Source organism: Diabrotica virgifera, chromosome 2 (genome assembly GCF_917563875.1).
Source record: "Diabrotica virgifera virgifera chromosome 2, PGI_DIABVI_V3a".
Classification (NCBI taxonomy): Eukaryota; Metazoa; Arthropoda; class Insecta; order Coleoptera; family Chrysomelidae; genus Diabrotica; species Diabrotica virgifera.
In genome coordinates, this window is record NC_065444.1 from 49,707,101 (window position 1) to 49,730,937 (window position 23,837).

General features: G+C 31.7%; 1 protein-coding gene across 3 annotated transcripts in view; it reads right to left on the bottom strand.

The window, feature by feature from the left end:
* Positions 1–23,837, bottom strand: part of LOC114327685 (homeotic protein antennapedia-like) — a 1,165,466-nt gene that overhangs the window by 408,724 nt on the left and 732,905 nt on the right. The window contains exon 2 of one of the 3 annotated variants that reach the window (XM_028276383.2): positions 19,039–19,421. The exons of the other annotated variants lie outside the window; for them this stretch is intronic. The gene's annotated coding sequence lies outside the window, so the exon portion shown is untranslated. The remainder of the gene's footprint in view (positions 1–19,038; positions 19,422–23,837) is intronic. 3 annotated transcript variants of the gene reach the window in all.

The following is a 23,837-nucleotide window of genomic DNA, read 5'->3' on the forward strand; positions in this document are numbered from 1 at the left end:
CAATAGATCCCCAAAGCGCTCGAGTGACTGCACATTTAGCATACTTTCCTTCCCTACTATTATTGAATGCAATAAAATTTAATTTGACGATTATTTTTCTTATCTGCTATAACTTTGTCAAACTTACTATAATTTTACGGCCCTGACAAAATAATCCCACTGTTCATTCAGGATTGGGAAGACTGGATGAATTACAAATTATATAACTTTTGTTAAATTCAATAGAATTTATCTAAAACCGTGTAGTTCAGTCGGGACCATTAGTCACCATCTCGTGGACTGCATCTATTCGGCAATGCGAAATGCGAATCACGTGTCCTGTGATTTTGTTTTTCGTTAGAAGCTGACGCTGTTTTCGATTAATGCCCAACGTGTTTAATAATTATTTCAAGCTGACCACCGACATCATCCATTTGACTTTTCAATTAGCTTTTCATTACGGCTTCTGCATAATTAAATTCGTAACACACATTGCGTCCGGATTTCAGATAATTCTTCATTTGTAATGTGTAATTTTTGGCAAAAAAGTATGTGAATGTGGGTTTGATCAGTGGTGGAGATTTTAAAGCTCAGCAACAACAATGGCCCAATGTACATACCATGCTGCTTTAAAACATTAAGGTTTCATAAAAAAATAAAATATGTATGTATATCTATTATATAGGTATACATATAATAACGGGGTATTAAACGGCCTATGCCGTATCCCCCCAACTAACCGCCAATTCCTATCCAGGACGTCCTCTTCCTCCAAATCTCGATGTTCCATGGCTTTTCTTATATTTTCATTTCAGGATAGCCTTTCTTTTCCCCTCTTTCTCTTACCAGGGGGTTTCCAATTTAATAATTTTTTTGGCCAACGCTATTCGTCAATCTGAAGCACGTGACCAAACCATTTCAATCTCTTCCGCTCTATTCTGTCCACTGCAGTGTCTTGGACAGGTGCATTCGTCTTCGGATTTTCTCACTACGAACTCTCACCTGTCTTGAAACTCCAGAACTTCGTCGCAAGTAGTCGATTTGTACTGCGTCTTCTGGACTCTGCTGTTAACGTCCATACCTCACTCCCATACATCAGAACTAACTCCACGAAAGCCTTTCCTATTCGAATTTTTGTTTCTTTCGTATCTATGTATACTTATTAAACGCTTTTCTTTACTTCAATAGTTTGCATCAAATCTTTAGACGTTAATTTGACTGACTTTACTAACAATACACGAATAGTCAATAAATTTTTTTTATGTTTATTAATTGTTTAAATAAAAAAAAACGATTTTAATGGAAAATGCTTAAATTCTCTTATTTTTTACAATGTAGAAACTTGAAACTTTTACGGATTGTAGTAGCTAATGATATGAACTAGGTATACATAATTTCACTTTTTACGTTAATTGTTTACGTTATGCTTCATAAATAAACAATAAAGTTTCAAATTTTGAACGCTCATATATTAGGTCTGGATCCCGCGTATGAAAAAAAAGTTGATTAATAGCAAGCTGAAAATTTGTTAATAGCTTAAGGGTGTCTAGTCGGATAAACTTTGATATATGGGAACACTGAAACATGGGCAGTTTTAATTGTGGAACAGGTTAAAAATTTGGAACGGTCACACCACGAAAACGGCACATTTATTTTGTCCGACAGAACAGACTTAAACACTGCGAACAGAGATTAAATTCTCATGCAAAAATCAGACTGCTATTTATCACATGTCATCATTACTGGCATTTGACATATTCTACATGTTCCACTTATTAAAACGCCCATTTGGTGATTAATAGCAGTCTGATTTTTGCATGAGAATTTTATCTCTGTTCGAAAAGTTTAAGTCTGTTCTGTCGGACAAAATACATGTGCCGTTTTCGTGGTCTGACCGTTCCAAATTTTCAACCTGTTCCACAATTAAAAGTTCCCCTGTTCCAGTGTTCCCATATATTAAAGTTTGTCCGACTAGACACCCTTAAGCTATTAACAAATTTTCAGCTTGCTATTAATCAGCTTTTTTTTCATACGCCGGATCCAGACCTATATTTTTTTATATATAAATCGGCGCGGCGTTTATTCGTGTCAAATTTCAATACGATACGAAACAAAACTTTAACCAAAACTCGAATTCAAAAAATTCGTGTTTTTATCGTAGTCTTAGAAAAACCACCGGTAGAGACGTTTTGTGCTACAATTAACATTAGAATTCGTTTTGGCGTATTAATTAATTAAAATCTTTTCTTTAGTTTAATCGTTTGGGTCAAATCTTTGGACGTTAATTTGACTGCCTTTTCTTCAATGCAAATAACTAAAAATTTGCAGACATATGCATTCGCGGGAACAATACACAAATAGTCAATAAAAAATTTTTTTGTTTATTAATTTTTTAAATAAAAAAAGGATTTTAACGAAAAATGCTTAAATTATCTTGTTTTTTACAATAAACAAACTTGAAACTTTTACCGATTGTAGCTAATTATATGAACTATACATAATTTCACTTTTTACGTTAATTGTTTACGTTATGCTTCATAAATAAACAATAAAGTTTCAAATTTTTTTCCGACTCCGACTACTTTTCATGTTTGTATATCATATGTTTTATACATATTTTAATAAACATGACGATATATTTTAATGTTGGAAAGGTGTAAGACTAAAAAGCAAAAAATAAAAAAATATGAAAAAATATTTTTAAGAAACGCTTTTCTTTAGTTACGAGTGACTAAAATTAAACATATTATAAAAAATCAGCTAAAAAGCAAAAAATAAAAAAAAATGAAAAAATCTAACACATTCGTTAAAGACAAGCGTGGTGCGAAAACTGTTTATTCGATGAAGACGCGACACGCTTTTCTTTGACGAATGTGTTAGATTTTTTAAATTTTTTTTATTTTTTGCTTTTGCTTTAATGTTTAATTTTATTCACTCGTAACTAAAGAAAAAAAATATTGTTTTCATATTTTTTATGTTACAGTTTAAGTTGATTATTCAGTTGGAGTTGACTATTCCTATAGTTCGAGTCACCTCAAACTGATGGTTTTAGTAAAAGTTGATTTTAAATATAAAATAAAGATTTTTATTCAAAATTTCCCAGTAAAAGTAGACTCCAACTAGAAAAAGTATACTCTTCCTGATGTCATTTAGTAAGAGTTGATCATTTTACAACATAAATACAAACAACCGATTCTAGAAATAAAATGTTACTAGGTATTTACGTATGTTCAAATCGTGATAAGTACGTGAGATTCTACATTTACTGAGTCGATCTAGGAGTAGTCAACTCAAACTAGTAAGAGTTTATTCTTTTTTTCCTGTGATCTACTTTCACTAAAAAGAGTTAGTAAGAGTCTACTTCAACTAGTAAAAGTTGAGTTAAATTTTTCAAATCAACTCTTAGTGCTCGTTTCAGTTTAAGTTGACTCTAACTGAGAATGAACTTGAATTGTAACATATACATATACTAATTAAAATAAGCCGGTGAATTTCCAAAAAAATATTAAATTTAATAGGTTAAATATATTAAAAAAATTGTCGGAATGGTTTGGCCCAAACTAACACACAGGGAAAAATAAAAAAAATATATTTAAATACTAAAGTCCAGATGAAGTGGTATATTAAGATCGGAAATCGGCTAGAAAATTTAAACCGAATATAACAAAATCAGTTTGGCAACATTGTGTGATTACCAAGTTTTCTAGGATATCAACAGAACCGTAATTTAGTCCAGACAGATTAATGTATTTTTTTACCAACAAAAATAACACTGTTCAACCAAATAAGGTTTCAAATATGATGGGCAAAATAATTTTGAATTCGGTTCCGCTAATGACCTTGCTTAAACCTTAAAAGTAGAAAAAAACGTTTAATTTCTCTTGCGTAATATTTATCGTCTAGTTCTAGTTATTTTAATTTTTTATTATCCTATTTTATTATCTAAATATTTTTATTATTTTTACTAATATCCAAATATTTACTGTAAGTTCTAATACTAAATAATGATAATTTTATTTATTCCAAACATTGACACCGCCACTTTATGGCGGTATTCATAACACATTATTTTATATCCCGACGTCAGTCCCGGATTAAGAATCTTGAGGCCCCTAGGCAACCCAAGCTAGGAGGTCCCTAAAATTAAAATACTTTTGTCTTTTTTCTTCAAAACCTTGGATAACACCTCCATCTCCGAGCGGTATTCTTTTGAAATATTAGTGGACATTTTGTGGATTTGAACTTAAATTTTTGTTTCATTTTGTAAAACGTGTTGCTTGAAGAAATAAAACAAATAAATAGTCAAGAAACTGTTTATTTATATAATTTTGCTTAAATTATTTTGCAATAAAAAATTATTTTATTTTTTTTTTGTTATACCTAGTTATCAATAAACGAATGATTTATTTTAAGGTATAATAATTTTTCTAAGAATGAGAAAAAAAAGGAGGTCGTAGAAAAAGTATATTATTTTACTCACATGTAATGGCTATTACTCACTCTAATGAATACCGACACGAGCCGAAGGCTCGTGTCGCAAACTTCATCATCGTGAGGAATACCTACCCATCGTTACATGCTCGTTCAGTAATATGTATACTATTACTTATTACATAATTATCTAATAATAAATAATTATGGATTAAATTAAGTTTGAATTTTCAAAGCCTTATAATTATTATAAAGCAACTTTTCTGAGCTTCATAGAAACAAACAAATTTTCGAGCACATCATTCTCAATAGTCATAATTTGTAAGTCTAATTTGTGCCACTGTCAAACGGTGACAGTTCTTAAAAATTTTCATTTTTGAAAATGACCGTTCGCCTGTTGCATTTGTAATAATTAGCGTAAGATAAATCTTACAATTTCTCATTTCGAATTTGTTCTCATAAATAACCCAAAAAGACTATAAAGCAGGAATAATTTGTTTTCGCTATAAGTCGTGAAGATGACTATAAAATATTTAAACTGCTGTAGTTCATCTTAAATTTCAGGTTCAATATCATCAATATAGTTTTCATGCAGTTTTGAAGCACACTCCTTTATTTAAGTATCTTTCAGTTTTGGAAAAACACACAAAATACCAAATACTGAGTTACTCGTACGCTGTCAACTGACGACTCAGCTAAATGATTAGTTTATCCAAAATTGGTAGATTCGTTTCAACCTTTAACTTTTCTCTCCGCCCTGTAGAAAAACTTCATTGTAATTAGCATCATCAAAATGTAGTTTTCTTGCTCGCGTTTGTTTACTTTCGTTGGTATATTCAGAGTATTGTAGATCGCAAACCTACTGCTCGTTATAAGCAAAATTATCTCTCTGGGAATTTAAGAACTCCGAAAGTCATTTTAGAAGCTCAACTGCTGTTTCAAGTTCAATCTTTTCTTTTTGTATTGATTTACTGACAGCGTTGATGAGTTCAAAAATTGTTGCCTAAAACTCATTTCTTTATGAGTGTGTCTGTTTTGACATTTCTTTCAGCAGACACTTAGGCTCATGAACTGATTCAGCTTTCTGATTAGCGTCTTTGGCAAGAGTATGAAGAGCAGATTTGAAGGTGTTGTAACCTTTAGACAAAGCTCTTGTTGCATCAGCCCTTGCAGTCCATTTAGTGCTGCTTGTTCTTTTAAGGACAAGGTTTAGATCGTGGCGAATGGGATCGCTTAGTTGAGTTTCATTAAAGCATTTGATAGTAGCTTCCCAACGAAGGGGTAGAGACTGAAAAAAAGTTGTAAACGGCTGTAAATATTGCTCGAACGGGTCCAAATCAACTTTTAGTAGCATTTACTCCAACTAAAGCGATTGTGCGGCACAAAAAATGTAAATTGCAAGTTTGTTGATCTCAGATAAGACCATTGTATTTGCCTGACATGTAGCGAAAGGCATAGGTAATGGAGAGGGTAGCGAGGGGGTGCTGACTCATTTGTTGCTCTTGCTCTTATTACTTTTCTAAGATACCGTGCAGACTGATAGGTAATACTGTTGCTTCTACCAAACGGCATTCATTAGCGACTTGTTCTCACAACATAGGCTTTCTATGTGAGCAAATGTATGCATTGTAATGTAGTTTTATACGTACACCATCACTTTTATGGTATTGCACGATATTTGAATTTTTCAACATAATATGATTTATAATTTTTATTTAAATCTAATTCTTATTTTTACATTTTGGGCTCTGTGAGGCCCTCTTTGGGGCAGAGGCCCCTAGGCAGCTGCCTACTTTGCCTATTGGTTAATCCGGCACTGCCCGACGTGGAGTTCCTTTAGAGTTACATTAACCAATTAAACGAGATACAGCTTTAAAATTGGAACTCGCGACTGAATCGAGTCGACCAATGGATGAGTAGTATGGTAACAGATCTAAAATGTGACGTCTCAGTACCGATTATTCATTGATTCATATCTACACCAAAAAAACAAAACATACACAACATTTTTACTCAGTTTAATAAAATGATCTTGAAAAATCACTAACACAATTCTGCACGAAAATATTTACGTACAAAAGTGACAATTTGACGCATTTACATGATAAATATGTGAAATAAATTATTCTGTCGTACTAGTTGGTTGACATTAATAATAAAAATAATACCTACTTACAAAAATAGAACGTATTGCTCATAGAAAGTATAGAATATGTCACATAAATTAAAGGTAAATGATAGATGTGAAAATTTTGGCAGATATCTTGAGTGTAATAATTTACATCGTGTATACGCTGTGAGCTCGTACGTAGAAGGGATATTTACAAATTCGCGAGCGCCAGTAGTGACAAGTCTGTAAACGATTACTGGAAATTTGACATAAATGTCAAAGTGATTAATTTAAAATTAAAATTAAAAACATTAATTATAAAAAGTATTAGTTTGTCAAAGCTGTGTTATATATTTTTACTTTAAATATACAATACGTTTTAAATACTGAATTTAAGTTTTTTTAATGTTCCGTAATATCTAATTATAAATTAATATATTAATCTTACCGCCATCTACACGATAATTGTGAAAGTATCCGAAGTAAGAAATTCATATTTTATCAATAGAACGTCAAAATGATTAGCAAAATCTTAAAAAAATCGATTATAATTTAATTACTTTTTTGCGTTGTAAATATTAAGCGATAACTATTAAATAATAAATTTAAAAATTACCAGTGAAAGTTGATTAGTAATCCGCCAGGAGCGACACCAGCGAAGCTCACAGCGTATAGCAACAAGTTGGGGGTATTATCCTAACCTTCAAGAAATTTATAATAATTTTAATCAAAAATCCAGTATACGGTGTGCCCAGAACCTCTCCTGACAAACGAAGACCGGAGATTCCTCAGATAATTTTAAAACAATTTACCCCAATTCTCCAAGTAGCACAATAAAAATATTTTAGTTTTATTTAAGGTTTATAAAGGTTTTATTGTGGTAAATAAGAAGATAAGGTTTTAAAGTTACCTCGTAGATATACTGCCAGAACTTTAAAACTGTTAAGCATTTGTCAGTAGTTTTAAAGTATCTAATAACAGTATCAAATAAGACTAATTAATCTTAATAGATAATTTATCTTGTTGTAGTTTTAAAGTGGTTTATTCTGTTCACTTTAAAACTAATCAGTTTTATTAAGTACTTCCGGACTGTTTGGTTTTATTAGATTCTTGTTATTGGTACCTTTTGGTTTTATTGCAGGTTTAAAGATTCTCCTAATATGACTAATAAAACCTATTAATAAAACTACTTGATCTCAAGACTATTACTTCAGTAGAACATATGCCTTAAAACTATTTTTTAGTTGTCTGTAAAGTTGCTTTCTTAAAAGCAATTAGTAGGCTGTATTAAACCCAAACGCTCTTAACTGAATCAATTTGGTTATCGTAAAGACTAAACTAAGCTTCTTGTTAGAAACATGTCCAAAATGGTCGGCCATTTGTATTAGAGTGAAACAGTTGTGTAGTGTGTTGTAAAAAGTAGAAGTATAGTTAGTATGAAAGAAATAAGTCTCAAATATTTAAAATATAAACGAACTGGTCATTTTAAAAGAAAAATACAAGACATACGGCCCTACGACGCGATGCCTCGATTTTAGGTTAGATTCACATTAAAACCGCGTGGCATTATTGACAGCAGCATTAAAACTAAACGGTTTTAATTCTAAGGCAACCTTGCTTTTATGTAGGATATATGCTCTTGGAAAGGTATAAAATTAAACCATTTGATCTTAACAATTCTCTGTCGATAGACCAAATAGTTTTATTTGGATTTCGGCCATATTGCTCTCTGGAGATGCTGAAAGCCATGATAGATTACAATATAAGGCTTACATAAAAATTATAAATAAGCGACTTAAAGACATAAATTCGATTTATTTTAACATTAAAACATTAAAATTGTAGATAAAATTATTTTTCTCTCAAATTAATATTTTTCTGATTTAAATTTTTTTAATTTTAATCGGGGAAAGTCAGAAATTTTAGGGAGCGTGAGTTATTTAGACCTATTTTTGTTGTTAATACATATTATCAATAAAGTTGGGTGCGCAAGTATTTTTCTACCTTGACAATCCGATATAACCAAGTACTTTTTATTATTTTATGGTTACAAATACGTATCTACCTATCATATTCATAACACATGTAAAAATTTGTTGGCCTATATGGAGTATATGGGTTTGAAGAATCATTTAATATGTTAAATTCTCCAGTCTTTAAAAGTCTCCATTTAAGAAACCTTTTTAAGTTTGCTATAAAACTGTCTGCACTTAAAGTCTCTTTTAACATGGTTTTAAAAGCACATTCACAGCAGCTTTAAAACCAATTTTTTAAGAAAACAAAGTTTTAAGAAGGTTTTTATTTTTGTTTTTATTGACCTCTTTCAGCGTGGGCCCTTTTATGCTGAAAGCGGTTTTATTGCAACCTTAAGGTTTACTTAAAAACCAAATGGTTTTAATTTTAGTTTTATTCTACAGTTTTAAAGCATCCTTAAAAGACCTAATAAACCCGTTCGGTGCTACTTGGGTCACTAACCCGAAAATGCTTCCTAACGGAGCTAGAGCTATTTAAAGATGGCGTCTCGTAAATAGTGTTTTTTTAATACCTACAGAACGCTTCTATGTAGAAAAACGAAAACTGGAATGCCTATTTATCATCCAGAAATAAATCGATTCCATCAATTACGAATTTCAAGTACCGGTCATAGGCATCCGTTTTGGGTAGGGTAACGGTTATTTTATCGCATAAATTTTTGGCGTCAAGTTTTAAGCATTTTTAACAATGGATTATTAAATTATGAGATATTCTAGTACTAAAAGTTACTCTTGCTTCAAGTCGGAAAAATACACCGTTTTTTTAATTCTGTCCACAGGGAGTATTGTGTCGTCTGCATATCTGAGTTTATTCACTAGTATTCCTTAATTTATATACCTTTATTGATGTGTTTTAGTGTCACTCTAAGCATCGCTTCTGAGCATGTATTAAAAAGTAGAAGGGATTGTACACATCCTTGTCGTATTCCTCTTCTTATAGGTATCTCTTTAGATTTTTGTTGGTCTACTCGTATTATGGCTTTCTGATATCGGTATAAATGATTCTCACATTTTGATCATCTATTTCTGTATTCCGTAATATGTTTGCAAGCCTTCTGTGTTGCATTTTGTCGAAGGCTCTCTCAAAAGACAACTAAGTACGTCACAGTTGACATTGTGATGGAACTAGAAGAAGCAATTGGATAGATTAATATAGGGAAAGTTTGCGGAATATATCGCCGTGAAGGATATTCCTCGACAGTGTAGGAAAATAATTGTTTTTGGAAACACTACAACAAGCATAGCAAACAGACCATGAGGTAGAAGGTATTATTTATCAATATAAAGCTTCTAGATGAGGTTATATGTGAGGTTCTCTAATAACCTAGAAACCTTCACATCAGACAACAAAAAAAGAGCAGAACAAAGCTTACAGCTAGTAGCAACCATTTTTTGCATAAAATTTCAATAATCAGTATCTCAATAATTTGTTCACCGTTAACATTAAGAAAAATTGATAGTGACATACATTTTTTTAACGGTAGTGGCTCCTGTTATGTTTAAATATGTCTAAAGTACACAAGTAAGTATGTTCTATATAAACATATTCTATGGCTAAGAAGGATGGTGTAAAAGTTCTCCAGGTGTATTTCCGACTTTTGGTATTTGTAATGCAAAACTGGAATTTAATTTTATAAGTAAGTATAATATCTGTGCTGCAATGTAATGTAGTAACGGACAACGGAAATATTTTCTAATAGTGTGTCTTTCATTTAACCTTTTCACATTAATTTCATGTATTCCATGCCATAGAGTATAAAGTATATGAGAATTATCATGGTAATATCTTGTTAACGAAGTAGATCAGTATTAAATTTATGTTGGGAGTTCTGTCCAGAATTGCACAGTTAAAATTTATCATTTTGTTATGAAATGTTTTGAAAGGCAAAAAGCGTAACAGTTTATGTGATATTAGGTTTAGTATACACCACTTTATATTTAGATGTGCAAGTTTATTAATAGGACCAATGTTTTGTCAGTAGATTAACTCTAAAAAGTGTACATTGGAGATGGAACACTGTGAAAACAAACAGTAAAATATATTTTGACGTTGTTAAATAAATACTTAAAATTTGTATTGTAGCAGCATAAATTTGAGAACAAGGTTTGATGGAGAATTTCCAGCTCTATTTTTGGCTCTATTTGTAATTCAACATATCGGTATTACAGATACATCATTTTAATACATCATGAGAGGTTATTTATTACTTATGACATCTATGAGTTATAATTAGGAAAGCAAAGTCTGTAGGCATATTAAGACGTAAGCTATTATAAAACGTTTCTTTCACACCAATTTCTTTTTATCATAAAAAAACGCCGGAAGTATCTTTATTCACAGCTGGAAACGCCGAAATATCTCTTATTCAAACGACGGATTGGTAGATTAGGTACTTACTATTAAATCGCCTCCTTGTCCACCAGATTCGAATCCTAAAGATTATTTTTATTGGAGATACTTGAACAGTAGAATTTATAAAACTAAATCTGCAAGTGTTCCAAGGTGAGGCAAAGAATTATAATGAATCCACATTATTTCTAATGACACATGGAGAAATGTAATATGTAGAAGCATTCTATCATCGTTTAGGATAGTGTCAAATTAATATAATGGAGGACATTTTGATTATGTACAAATTAAATGAGCAATACATTATACAGTGAACTCTCCCTTAAACGGACAGTAGTCGTTCCGCATAAAGTGGCCGTTTAAAGGAGGTATCCGTTGAAGAGAAAAAAATATGTTAACTTAAGTTTTTTAAAAATAAGTGCATGTATGTAATGTATACCCTATTACACGAACATACGCCTATTTTGGATTACTTCAACAACGAATATTTTACTGTGCAAAATAAGAAGAACGAAAGTAATTTGCAAATTGCATTGTTGTTTATTGGAATAATTATTAATGCCATTTACTTTCGTACTTTTTATGTTGCACAGTAAAATATTCGTTGTCGAAGTACATAATCCAAAACAGGCGTATGTTCGTGGAATGGCCCATATGTATATATAAAAAGACCACCATCCACAACACAAGTTGTGGATGACCACGCAGCATTGTCTATTAACATTGACTATTGAACTTTTCGATTTTCTCTCTGCATTTTTCTATCAGAATATCATATTGTTACAAAATAGAATTATGATCATATCTTTAGAAGCTTTGCCTCCAATGTACCTTTCTCCTTTTCAGGGTATAAGTTTTCTCCACATACAGATTTGAAGGAAATATTGTGTCGCTTCAAAATTTCTCGAGCCATCCACCAGAAGCTTTTATATCAACGCTTAGTTCCCTTGCAACTTCTAATCCCTTTTCTTGAATAATTTTACCAGAAACAGGAATATTTTTAGACCGCACTTCACAAAACCAATCGAAAACAATTATTTATAGGTCTAACGCAGTACCATCGGTTTTCAAAAATTTTCTTTTCGCTTCCAGGTTTCCGTTTTCAGAAAACTGATTGATTAAATCACTTTTATGTTTCAAAATTTCACTGGCTTGAAGTTTTCCAATTCCAAATTTTTCAGCTAACTGTGTAACACTTAACTTATGCTTCTCTCCATAATGAATCACATCGACTTTTTCTTTCAAACTTAAAAAAATCTAAAACTAGACACAAAATTTATTATGAAATTTAATTCGAAAATAAGATTTTTAAGAAAACACTCATAAAAATACAACGACGTCTATTGGATATGCACTTTGTAGTGTTGATAACATGAACAGTATCAAATATCATGTCGTGGACATCTGTATTAATTTGACATAATAAATGTATTATAAAATATACATTATAGTTTTATATTGTAAAATATTTGGAAAAAAATTATGTTAATTTTTTTCATTTACTGTCCGCATTTACACATCATTTACTGTCCGCGTCCGTTGTTGAGAGTGTCCGTCGAAGGGAGTTAAAGGGTACACATTCATATATGGCCGAATAATTTTTGTTTTAAAAATCGTCCGTATAGAGGAGGTGTCCGGCGAAGAGAGGTGTCGGTTAAGAGAGAGTTTACTGTACATATTCATGTTCACCATATTTTCATTTTTCATTACGTTTGTTGCGTTACATTTTCACTCCTCTCTAAAATAAATCGTTGCTACGTTTATGAATTGAATCTGTTTCTAACAAAGACGAGAGCGAATTTTGCATAAACTGTATTTAATCAATAATTTCAAATCTTTAACCTTCTCAAAAATCCAGCAGCGATTTTTACGAGGCTTTCTTTCTGATATGCTAATCTTTATTGCATTAATAATTTCTTATATTAATAGCACCATTAAACCATCTGGCATTAATTTCGCATTTATTTTATTGTCTATCTCGAAGTTTATTAACCCCCGAATCAGTGTCAAGTTTAAGGCTACGGATGTGCACTGTTTCGGAAAATAATAACATAACCGTGTGTTATCACGACCTAGTGAGCCGATGTTTTTAAAGCAAAGCAGATATAATAAAAATACGTAATCAAGGCACTCAATAAATCACTTTAATGGCTTGTTTGATGATAATTTTGGTTTTTATTACAGCGGTGATATATTGAATCATCAATAATATTTTATAGGCTGCGGTATAGTGCTAAGCTCAAAAAAATATGGTCTTACGGTTTAGCCCAGTAAATGAACGTGAAGTACGGCAATACCGTGTAATTTTCAGGGGCAACTCATAATTGGATGAAAATTTGGATTTAGGTTCTACTTACCCTCCACTTCAAAGTTGAAATTGTGCTCTTGGTTGCTTTTACTTGGGAGTTGACAGTCACTCCTTCTGGGGGTGAAAAAACATATGTTCAAGATAAGACCGGAAATGGATAAATTGACTGATTTTAAACAACTTTTGTTCTATAGAGTTTTTATGTATAAGTTTCGAGTTATTTGCGATTGAAAATGTTTATTTTTCGACAAAAATACTATGTTTTCAGATGGTTTTTCGCAAATAACGCAAAAAGTAAATATTTGATCGAAAAAAATATCCTTAGCAAAAATGTAGCTTATAAACCTAACAAAATGGTGTATCAGTAAAGTCTATCAATGGAGTAAAAACAAAGTTGTAGCTCATGAAAAATACGTTCTTATTCGTCTAATTCCAAATCGAATATTTCAAGGTGAAATCCCCGAAAAATTGAGCATTTTTCGGGAAAAACCCATTGACACTTTTTTAAAGTGTGTATAAAAGCTTTATTTCAATTGTTTTTAAAATTTTTTAGCATTAAAAATAAGCGAGTTACGCTCAAAATAAAGTTGGTCCTCTTTTTTTTTGGTAAAAAATCATGAAAATCTCCCAGTGTTTAAGCTCCCCAAATGAAATTAATTGTTACCGCTTTAAAAACAATATACTTACTTATCTATTTTTTAAATGATCTGTCAGTCTCACCGGTTTAAAGTGCTTATTTTTGAAAGGGTTATAGTTGAAAAAGCTTGAACGGGTCACTAATCACGAGTGTATGCAAATTTTTGAACAGCCATATTATTATCTTGACCAATTTTTGTCTTACAGAAAAACAAAGTGAAACTAGCATATTTATAATAGCAAAACCTACATTTTTTTACTCTTTAAGATTTTTCTTATCACTAATACTTTTTAAGTTTTTTGAAAAAAAGGAATTTTTTAAAAATTTTTAGTAAATTTTTTTTACTATAAGACCAAATTTTTTTAAAAATAAGCACTTTAAACCAATCAAACTTACAGATCATATAAACAATACACATACAGTTAAAATAAATGGTAAACCGGTAACGATTAATTTTATTTAGGGTGCTAAATAGAGGGAGGTTTTCACGATTTTTTTTACCCAAAAAGGGGCCAACATTTTTTTCAGTGTAACTCGTTCATTTTTGATGCTAGAAACTTTTGCAAAAAACGAATATAAAAATGTTAATAAGCTTTTCCCGAAAAGTGCTTAATTTTTTGGTGATTTCGCGTTGAATTATTCGATTTGGAATTAGACGAATAAGAACGTATTTTTCATGAGCTACAACGTTGCTTTTCCTCAATTTATAGACTTTATTGATACACCATTTTTTTCGCTTTTTATTTGCTACATTTTTGCTAAGAACAATTTTTTCGATAAAATATTTATTTTTTGAGTTATTAGCGAAAAACGGTCTGAAAACGTAGTTTTTTTTGTCGAAAAATCAACATTTTCAATCGCGAATAACTCGAAAAGTATTGACTTACGTAAAAAACTTTATAAACGAAAGTTGCTTATAATCTGTCAATGTATCCATTAAACACGCGTTTTTCACTCCCTGAGAAGGGGTGTCTGTCACCCCCCAAGTAAAAGCAACCAACGGCACAAATTCAACTTTGAAGTGGAGGGTAAGTAGAACCTAAATCCAAATTTTCATGCAATTCCGAGTTGCCCCTGAAAATTACACTCCAAAACGGTCATTTATTGGGGTAGTTGTAGAACATAGTTAGGAGTCTTAAATATCAAAATAATGAAATTGTATTCGAACACAAATAACAGTCTTCTTCTTCTTCGTGTGCCTCATTCTTTACGAACATTAACGATCATCTCGGCCCATTTTACCCTGTCTTCAGCAGTTCTGAATTCTTGTTTTTCCACTCCGTTGCTATAAAATTTTTCAACCAGGATGTGCGTCGACTCTACTGTCCTCTTTTTCCTTCCACTTTCCTTTGTATAACCAATCTCATCAACTCATATCTTTTATTTCTTACTATGTGTCCAATGTAGCTCATTTCTCTTGCCTTCATATAGTGTTGGGTAGATACTACTTCTTTTTGCATCTTTTGTAATGTTTCCGTGTTTGTTATCATCTGTGTTTGTAATATTTTCCACATTGGAATTAAATAATTCCAACGATTTACCAACTTCTTTATACCGTCGTCAGAATAATATGATTCTGGAAGCTCTGTAAAATAGGTGTTTATTTTGTGAATTATCTTTACGTTCGAACTGCATCTTTTATTTACGAGCCATCTATTTAGATTTGGAAACACATAATAATCGGAGGGGGCCAAATCAGGAGAATAAACTGGACGAGAAAGCTCATCAATTTTTGCCTTTGCCATAACGCTCTTGTAAGTCGGTGCATTGTATTTTAGAAACAATACTTTTTTCTTCTGCATATAGAGCTCTTTCTGATTGAGTTCCTACTGCAGTTTTCCAATAACGCACAATCATATTGACTACCTATTGCTAGTTTTACCTTTTTCAATAAAATCAATTAATAATGCCTAATTAATTATGCCTAAGCAGCTAGGTTTTGTTAAATTTTTGATTTAGAAATACTTATAATTCTGTCCACTATTTGCATCATTCCGAAGAGCTTCCCAGAGAATATTAAACGGCAACAAAAGAACAAAAAATAAATATTTGTAGCGCTCAAAAATCTAAGTAAAAAATATTATTTTTAAATTGAACAAGTGCCTCAATACATGTTCAAACCTTGTTCTATAGGTTGCCGATAAGTATTTTGGACTATTTTGGCCGATAAATATTTTAATTTAAAATATTGTTTTTTAATAATTGTTATTGAACAGAAAACATTATGTGCGCTTGGTAGTTATAAATTTATGAATAAACCACTGCCGTACTGTTCGCCTTTTCTAATAAGGATTTTATTTAAACACTAAAACAAAATGTTTTAAAATAAAATAAGGCCAAAATACTTATAGGAAGCTGATAGAAGGTTTAATCTTGAATTTAGGCACTTAATTTCAAACATGATATTTTTGTTTGTTTTTACAGCTTTAAAAAAATTGTCAATTTTCTTTTTTTTTAATTTCAAATTGATTTTAACTCGAAAACGATAAAATTCTTTCATTTTTTGTTCAGAATAATCCAACAAAACATAAAAATATGTCCTAGGCAAGGAACTTAATTTTTAAAATTTGTTTAAAAAATTGTTTAAACTTTATAGAACCATTTCAAGAAACCTTTGTTTGCTCAGAATGATCAAAAAAAACTCAAAGTCTATGCAGACCAAAAGTTTTTTTACAATTTCTTTTAAAAACAAGAAACCGACTGCTAAAAAAAACAAATTTTCTAGATACAACAAAAAATAGATACAACACATAAAAATATACCTGTTTTCCCATGGTTTTCCTTGTTACACGTGGTGTTAAAAATTCAAAGTGAGTGTGGTCAATTTAAAAATAATTGTAATAATCAAAATAAAAATATGCATTTATTTCAATTAACAATTCAGTTCTTCCCGCGGAAGCGACAGGTAGCAGAAAAATGCAGGCAAGATAAATATAATAAATTGTCTTGAATTGTCTTGAATTTATATACCCACTGGATATTCGCCAATTCGTATCAGTGGCATGGAGCAATATATGGAATATATGGAACAGTTACTAGCAATATTGCCGAAACAATTGAAGACCTATGTAAGTGGAAGAGGAGGTATGTGACATTCTCTAAAATTTTGAGTTTCCTAGTGAATGAAGGTGATATATAACTTGCTTACAATATGAAACTTACACTGTACCTCTAAAAAGCTTAATAGCATTGTGATTAAGCTTTTTAGAGGTACAGTGTAAGGTGTAAGTTTCATATGATAGAGAAGTCACATTATATCACCTTCATTCAATAGAAAACTCAAAATTTTAGAGAATGTCACATACATTCTTCTTCCACTAAGGGGCATTTAGACGGGCTAGTTTTTAAAGCAATATGTTGCCGGCAATATATATTCGGTATGTTGCTGGCAACATTGCAGCATCTAATGAAAATATCGCCGTAGGGCCGAGCCATGTGGCCGAAATATTGCTGGTATTTTAACACTATTGCAGTTAGTGGCTGATGCGTTGCCGATAAGTTCGAACTGCTGTGGAAAATCTTGCATGTTGCTCGGCTACTCTGTTGAAATTTAACTTGGATTTGTCAAACATACAAATAAAAATAAATGTGTGGTCAAATGAAAACACAAAAAGTAATAATTGGACTTCGTAATAAGTCATAGGTTTCACCACTACTTTCACCCAAAGTGGACGAAAGCAGAATCGCAAATCGATATTTGAACTCTTCGTGAACTTTACGTCAATTCATATCGCGACGGCGGAAAAACAGGAATTCATTAGTGGCAAGATGTGATTTTACAGAAGACCAAAATAACCGAATCATTTTTCATTTAGGGCGTATCTTAGTATGTTTAGTAGTACCGTTTTTTATAATTTAAAGCCTTCCGGAAATTTTCCCAGCTTTAACCGCTGGTTAATAGGTGCCCTTACACTTATTCTAAAGCGAAAACCGAAATAAGTGTTCATTCGACAGCTCATTTGTCATTCTGACTGGTACATATTATAATGACGGAGGAATTGTGTTTACGGACGGACAGACGGACGGACGTGGATAATTCAACGTTTTTACATTTTTTCAAAATTGGGTGAAAACAATAGTTCGAAATCACTTTTTGACATCCTTGTAAAATTCTTAAGCAAATAATTATCTAGCATTATTTCCATAGTTAAATTACTCATTGTTTCGCGTTTACTTAAAAAGGGGCGTATCCACATTTTCTTATTTTCCTTTTATCGTCGCAGCACGACTAAGGACGCAGCAACTTGTACAATGTCGGACATTTTTATTTTTGACTTCGTCTCGTCAATATTTCAAAAAGGTATTTTTCATCTAAAACGGAAATATAATGCAACAAGCATGGCTGGAAATATTGCAGTAAATATTTTTTATTATTGTTGACAGGCCATACGTAATATATCTGTTTTCACAAATATCGCTGAGCAATATTTCTACTAAATATTCTATATTCTAGGGGTCTAAAGGCCCCTTTAGGTCTTCAATTGTCACATTATTTTGAAATTGCTTCATATCGCTCCCCTAATTACCCCAGATTAATACATTCGTTTTGTCGAACAATTATTACTCAAAAAATTATACAGTCTGTTCCAACGAAAATTTGACCCCCTCAGAAACTCAGAAACCAAGAGTTTCTTCAAAATTGAAAAAACACGTCAATTTTTAATGGAAGGGGGGCGAATTTTCATGCAAAATTCATGCTCTCAAATTTAACCCGCTACTGCCCCGCATCGACCCCCACTTTTTTTAAATAGCAAGTGTAGTCGAGTGGCACATTATTTGAAAGGTAATTTTTTTCTCTAAACGACGCTCTATTTTTTTTAAATTTACGTAATATGTTTGAAGATAATTTTGGACTTAACAGATTTATTATAAATTATTTAAATTCAAAATTATCTTTAAGATTATTCCGCAAATTAAAAAAAATAGAGGGTCCTGTAGAGAAAACAAATACCTTTCAAATGATGTGCCATTCGCTACACTTGCTATTTAAAAAACTGGTGGGCTGATGCAGGGCAGGAAAAGGGGGACGAATTTTGCATGAAAATTCGTTCCCCCCTCAACACAAATTGACATGTTATTTTTTTTATTCTGAAAAAACTCTTGGTTTCTGAGTTACTGGGGTGGGGGTCAAATTTTCGTTGGAACACTCTGTATAAGCGCACCGTTAAAAAAGGGTATACAAATACTCACCTCAATATATTATTCGCAATAAACCAAACTTCCTTCTCCGTCGACACATCGTCACTGATGAAAACGTCCGAACGCAAAAAACAACCAACAAATTCGAAGAAGTCAAATCGGCATAGACAAAGGGCCGCCCGAGCAGGAACTATCACCGCGACCTTAGTGTCCGACACTGGAGCGAAATTGTGCAGCCGCCACTCATAACTGCGACCTATCCGAAAGCCTGATATTCATATCTAATTAATTTCGAAATGTCATCGAGCATGAATGCTTCCCCTCCATGTCTAACAAAAGTTTTGAAGCCGTGACCGCGCGACAACGTTGACGTCTTTATAAAATGGCATGGACCAGTTTTTTCATGCATTCATCGATTTTTGGCTCTCGCTACCCTGCAAAATTATTAATGAGGTAAAAGGATGATCTAGTCTTTCGACGGGAATTTCACCAGTCCCTGCAAAGATTTATTCCTCGGATTTGCATTCGCATTCTTTCTTTGATAAACAATTCGATGTTTGTTAGTCAAAAAGCAATTTTATCCACGCCTCTATCATATTTTTTTATAAAAGTAAAGGAAATAGTATATTATTCAACGAGTATGTAATAATGGCTATTACTCATGATGATGAAGCTCGGCTCGTAAAGGAATTCATCAGAGTTAGTAATAGCCATTACAAGCGGGTAGAATACTACACTTTTTCTACGACCTTTTTTATTTTAATTAGTAGAGAAATATAATTACCAACTACTTTCGATTAAAATTATAATTTACAAAAATAAATATTGTTCACCTATAGTACGCGGCTGAATAATTGGTTGCCTACCATTAGTAGGCGTATTCGCTGTGTGCAAGTACTTGGAGGGGATACAAGAAATGATCGTGTGCGTGAAGTCACGAAACTGCATTATTTATTATTTTTAGCACATTTTATAAGGACTATCATTGAGGAAAATGGAACTTTGCAAATGCTGTCTTATGTAATGTAAAAATACAACAAGAAATAGTCAATTCAAGTTCGATTCGTTTCCAATAAATTATAAGCACAAACTAAGCAAAGAGGAAAGTGGAGCCCTATCATAATAAAGCAGAAGTAAGTAAAGTAGGTAACTTAAAAGGTAAACTTAAAAGGTAAACGTAGGTAACTTTGCATTCTTAAAATTGCTTCATAGGCACTATGTATTGCTCCAAAATATAGATATATGATACGCTCAGTGCTCATCTACTGATTGGAAACTTGCCAAAATTGGCAATAACGACTCGAGATGAAGAGTTACTATCAATCTTTGAAAAGAAAAGTATTAAGGACCATATACTATATGATGGAGTTAACAAACAGGGTCTGTGTAGAAGGCGGTATAATTTCGAACCCTATAGACTTTTTGGTGACGCAGATATCGTGAAAACCATCAAAATTAACCGCCTAAAATGGGTGGGCCACGTTATGCGGATGGATGAAAGTGATCCTCCTAATATAGCTACGCTAAACACGCCGGTCAGAAGAAAAAGAAAGGGGTGACCTAAACTCACATATCTGGACGATGTGCAGGAATATTTAAGAGACACTGCGACCTATCCGAAAGCCTGATATTCATATCTAATTAATTTCGAAATGGCATCGATCATGAATGCTTCCCCTCCATGTCTAACAAAAGTTTTGAAGCCGTGACCGCGCGACAAAGTTGACGTCTTTATAAAATGGCATGGACCAGTTTTTTCATGCATTTATCGATTTTCGGCTCTCGCTACCCTGGAAAATTATTAATGAGGTAAAAAGATGATCTAGTCTTTCGACGGAAATTTCACCAGTCCCTGCAAAGATTTATTCCTCGGATTTGCATGGTGAGCGTTCGGAAATTAAGCCAGAGGGTTGCATGAAATTTATTCAAAATTTGTAAGGACCTAGACTAAGTCTTCGATCTTTCTTTGGTAAACAATTCGATGTTTGTTAGTCAAAAGGATTATTTTAAAAAGCAATTTTATCGACGCCTCTATCATATTTTTAGTTCGAGTTACAAACAATTTCTTTTACAAAAAGTAAAGAAAAAGATATTTATATCATAGAGAACGATGTAATTTTTTTTCTAAGCTTTTTTGTTCTTAAGCCAAATTTGGGCTATAAATAAATTGAAGCACTACTACATCACACGGATAGCAAAAATTTAAATTTAGTCCAAAAATTACACGTAGAAAACAAGCAATGGTCGCAGAAACGTGGCTCTTTGATGAGAAGTTATATAAATAAATTGGAATTTAAATATCGTCATAAAAAACAATTATTGGTAAATATTTCATTTGTATTCACAGATCCTATCCAGAATTATATAAATTAGGAGCACTACCTGTTCAGGACTGTGGGTTTACCGTAGAATGTTGCCCATACCATGGTTGCACAAATAGTTCAATGTTAGAAGAACTTAATATAAAAACTAGACTCACCGCAACTATCAACTAAAATATACTAAGGTATTTTGACCATATAACTAGAAGAAGAGAAGGCATGGAATCAATAATAGTTGAAGGCAACGTAGCGGGCAAAAGATCCAGCATGCTGGTCACACCATTTCATTTTTGCCTACTGTTGACATTTTAGTTTCAACTCTAGAAATCGTTTCTATAATAATCATTGTTCCAAATAAACATAATATTTATCATAACAATTTGACATGCTACAAGAAAACAGATTCAGAACATTATTGTGACTCATCAAAAAGAAAGTAAATGCACTCATTTTCAACAAAATATCAATTCATACCGATTTTCAAAATACAGAATACAGATTTTCAATACAGAAATAAAGATTTTCAACAACAAACATTAATGGCATTATCTCATAAACCATTGGCAATCCAAATAAACTTTTGAGTAACAGTTATTGGTTCCAAACGGTGGCGAAACGATTAAACATGCAGATTTATGAATTGAATATTTGGACAGATTTTATATAATTTGTTGCATCCCATAATATAAACAAATAATCCTTCCATGACTATTTCCAATACTTCGGTATTAGTATACAATTATAAAAGTTAATATTATGTAATAAACTATAATTATACTAATAATTATACTCATAAAGAGACTAAGAGGATCGGTGAAACTATATATTAATACTTGTAGATCAAAATTATGTATAAGAAAAAATCCAAAAGGATTATACGAACGACGAAGAACTAAATAAAAAATAATGTAAGTAAGTAGGAACCCGTAAATAAAAAAAAGCAGAAATAAAATAATAAAAAATATAAAAATTATAATCTAACAATATCTAATATACAACCAGACAAGTAACTACATATTTTGAATAGATTTGAGCACAATGAAGAAGAAGCCAAATTATGAAAATTAGGCAAACTAGATCAAATAAAAGAAAACATAAAAGGAGACGTAAAAAAAAGGTTAGAATAAAATGATAGAAATTTAGCTAAGCAGAGAAGGAATAACTTGGCATAAAAGGATAGTAACTTTGGCAAATAAGAAACTACGCAAATAATTTATTTATAAACGATAGTATCTAAATTTAGACTATCAAGGGAATTTCGTGAAGAAAAATAAATAAATTAAGAAGGAAAAATTATTATTTCCTTTTCATTTTTGCAAAAATACTGAAAAAATATACTTTTTTGACGTGAAGTAATAAATGCATGCAAAGGAAATTCACGTCAAGCTCATTTTGATAATTTCAATAGTTTATTAATTTTTATACTTTGAACACTTCAATATTATTATTTGAAATAAAGATATCTTAGACCATTTCCTGTTTTCCAACTTGTTGACCTCTAACTGATAAAGAAAACTGTTAAAAATACGTCTCGCAATAATTTTGGGCAATATTTCATCGGCTTTTATACATCATGATATTTATAAATTATCACTAAAGATCGAGGACAGAGAGAAAGAGAACGAGAAAGATCGAGGAAATATATTATGGTTTTGTTTCTGTTTGTGTTTTGAATTATAAAAATTGTTAATTCGTACCAGAATGCTAAGAACGAACATATTTCCCACTTTACTTAGAGACTACCACCAAACGAAATCAAGAAAATAAATTTATTCTTTTGATGTGTTCCTAAGAAAACGATCAAAACATTGTTGTGAATAAATTGTGCCAAAAAAACTGATAGCAGATTCCTCCGATCAATAAGAAAAGAATAATGAGGAAATTTTTCAGATCGTCCCACATAAAACAGTTGACAACATTTTGATTTCCTTGTTGTGTTTGTTTTTTATTTTTGTATAATCATTGTAAACAAGGTGCCGCACGTATGAATCGACATATTGTATTAAAAGGACGAATAATGTTTGCATTCCAGTTATTTCTGTTTTAGTAAGTACAGATAAATATGTAAATTTAAAATAATTAGCTTAGACAATGTCTCCTATTTACGAGATACTCACTATGTACCTATTTAAAAATAGTTATTCATTTTAAAAGACAACAATTCATTAAAAAATCCTTAAAATTTATCCACGAAGGAGTGGAAGTACAAAACGTTTTCGGTCAGACTGACCATCATCAGTGTAAACGTCCAGTGTACAAGTAATTGTAACTAGCCACTCCAATAGGTATAAAAACCTCTAAAATACATTATTGTTACATTCTATATTAAAACGTGATCGACAAAAGTCGATGTCTTAAGATTTAAAAATCACATGTGAATGTATTTTATCCTTGCTCGAAAATTGCACAAGGTAAGTACTTGTGCTCAGGTGAGAGATTACGAACCAACTTGATGATGGTCAGTCTGACCGAAAACGTTTCGTACTTCCACTCCTTCGTGGATAAATTTTAAGGATTTTTTAATAAATT